Source organism: Syngnathus scovelli, unplaced genomic scaffold (genome assembly GCF_024217435.2).
Source record: "Syngnathus scovelli strain Florida unplaced genomic scaffold, RoL_Ssco_1.2 HiC_scaffold_87, whole genome shotgun sequence".
Lineage (NCBI taxonomy): Eukaryota > Metazoa > Chordata > Actinopteri > Syngnathiformes > Syngnathidae > Syngnathus > Syngnathus scovelli.
In genome coordinates this window covers 37501-40000 of record NW_026061671.1, presented here as the reverse complement: position 1 = coordinate 40000, position 2500 = coordinate 37501, and the positions used below count along the sequence as shown (strand labels likewise).

Sequence of the window (2500 nt, the reverse complement as noted above, 5' to 3'; positions counted from 1 at the left end):
TGGCGGCCACTCACAAAGTCCGTACAGTGATCGGCGACACTCGGAAGGCGGGGCTCTGCGCAGCGGCAAGAGCCATCACGCGCCGCAGCAGTGGGAGTGGAGCCAGGGACGATCGCGGGTCCGACGCAGCTGGCTTGGATGTCTGGCGACGTTCGCGGGTCCTGCGACGCTGGGGTGGAGCCCGATGGCGGCCGTGAGTCTGATGACGCCGGGAGGCACTCCAACGGCGGCCGTGGGTCCGGCGTCGCGGCACCAGAGTCCGATCGCGGCCGCAAAGCCGCTGGCGCCAGAAGCACTCCGATGGCGGCCGCGGGTCCGGCGTCGCGGCAGCGAAGTCCGACGACGGTCGCAGAGGCGATGGTGCCGGGAGGAACTCCGATGGCGGCCGCGGGTCCGGCGTCGCGGGAGCGAAGTCCGATGACGGTCGCGGAGCTGATGGCGCCGGGACAAGCTCGGACGACGACCGGGCGTCGCAGCGGGAGCTGGTGGTGGAGGGGGGTCCAAGCGCTGGTCGTTGTAGTGGTCGGATCATTCTGTCACGGTCGGTTGCGGTGGAGCATGGAGCGGGACGACCAAGTGCAGCTTGGACCAGGGTTTATTGGTGGAACTCAAACTACAGACTGATATGACATAACAAACAATAACTTGACTGACTGACCGGGACGTGAAACAAGAAAACAGCAGGACATGACGGCACCAAGACAGGACGACACACCGAACGACAGGAACCAAAACCAATGACCAAAACCAATACCAATACCAATACCAATACCAAAACCAATGATCCGACAGGGAGTGAGGGGCAGACAGGACTTTTATACACGACAGGTAACGAGAGGCAGGTGGGAACAATCACACTGATCATGGGCACACAGGAGGGGAGGGGCGAGCACACAGACAGAACCCAAGACAGACACATAGTGGAGCAGTTGGGGGCGACGTGACAATTGACAGCTTTTTATGCGGTAGCACGAATTTGCCGTTGCGACCTGCATTTTGCTGAATCAAAATAAATGCCTTGAAAAGTTTAAAAACACTTCATGGAAGTGTTGTGTTGGGTTCTTTTACAAGTCAAGCCTGCTGCTTTGAGTTCACAGGGAGCCATGCTCACTGTACATAGTCTTCTCTCTAGCGGTAAAAAATTTAACTACAATGCTGTGGATGTCACCACATAATATAGCTTTCAAACTCGTGTTATAGTTTCAATGTCGGAGTTTAAATTAGGCTTGCTGTTTCCGGATGCCATTCGTGATGGGTGTTGTAAAAAATAGCTTCTTAAACGATTGAAGTGCACATAAGAAAAAGAAAAAGAAAAAGAAAAAGCTTACAGCACCTGGTATTCCCAGGCGGTCTCCCATTCAAGTACTAACCAGGCCCGACCCTGCTTAGCTTCCGAGATCGGACGAGATCGGGCGTTCTCAGGGTAGTATGGCCGTAAGCCGTGAGGTGACCCAACATTTTGCATTTAATAGACACAATCGCCCCTGAAACTAGCGAGCGAGCCAATGAAGCCTTCAAAACTGCTTCGGCACATGGAGACCAAGCATCCTGCATTAAAAGACAAACCTTAACCACTTCGGGTTTCATTGTCTCCGATTACGCCTGGATGGGACCGGCTCGTTTCTGAGAAACAAGCTCGGTGCTCCCAATAATTCAACGTAATGGTGACTTTTATTTTTATGTGGTTTATATTTGTTTTTATGCCAGTCGTATCATTTTATTTAATCGTATTTACCGTATTTGCCGGTGTACAGGTCGACTCGGTGTATAAGTCGACCCCCTAAAATTCGACGGAAATTTACGATTTTATGATATATCCTTTGTATAAGTCGAGCTCAATTGTTGCATTATATTAAACTTCAAAATTCAATATGCGAAATTTATTGACGAAATGTGTTCAAATTCTGGGAGGCCGTGCGGCATGCTGCTGTTTATAAGCACCGCGGAGGAGATCGCGGCCGGCGAGCTCGCGCACGCCGCCCGGCACCAACGGGAGGCCGGAAATAGCTCCAAGCCGAGCGGATCGGCACTTTATAAGCACCGCGGAGGAGATCGCGGCGCCTCATTGGACTTCCAGCGGCCGGCGAGCTCGCGCACCCGCCCGGCACATCCGGGAGGCCGTGCGCACGAGCCAAGTGGCCGAAAATAGCCCCCGCCGAGCGGATCGGCTGTTTATAAGCACCGCGGAGGTGGTCGCGGCGCCTCATTCGACTTCCAGCGGCCGGCGAGCTCGCGCACCCGCCCGGCACATCCGGGAGGCCGTGCGCACGAGCCAAGTGGCCGAAAATAGCCCCCGCCGAGCGGATCGGCTGTTTATAAGCACCGCGGAGGTGGTCGCGGCGCCTCATTCGACTTCCAGCGGCCGGCGAGCTCGCGCACCCGCCCGGCACATCCGGGAGGCCGTGCGCACGAGCCAAGTGGCCGAAAATAGCCCCCGCCGAGCGGATCGGCTGTTTATAAGCACCGCGGAGGTGGTCGCGGCGCCTCATTCGACTTCCAG

General features: G+C 55.7%; 1 non-coding gene across 1 annotated transcript; it reads right to left on the bottom strand.

Moving 5' to 3' along the window:
* Nucleotides 1-1321: 1321 nt before the first annotated feature.
* Nucleotides 1322-1440, bottom strand: LOC125974583 (5S ribosomal RNA). Its single transcript, XR_007483635.1, has one exon. It is a non-coding gene; the product is annotated as a 5S ribosomal RNA (ribosomal RNA).
* Nucleotides 1441-2500: the final 1060 nt, after the last annotated feature.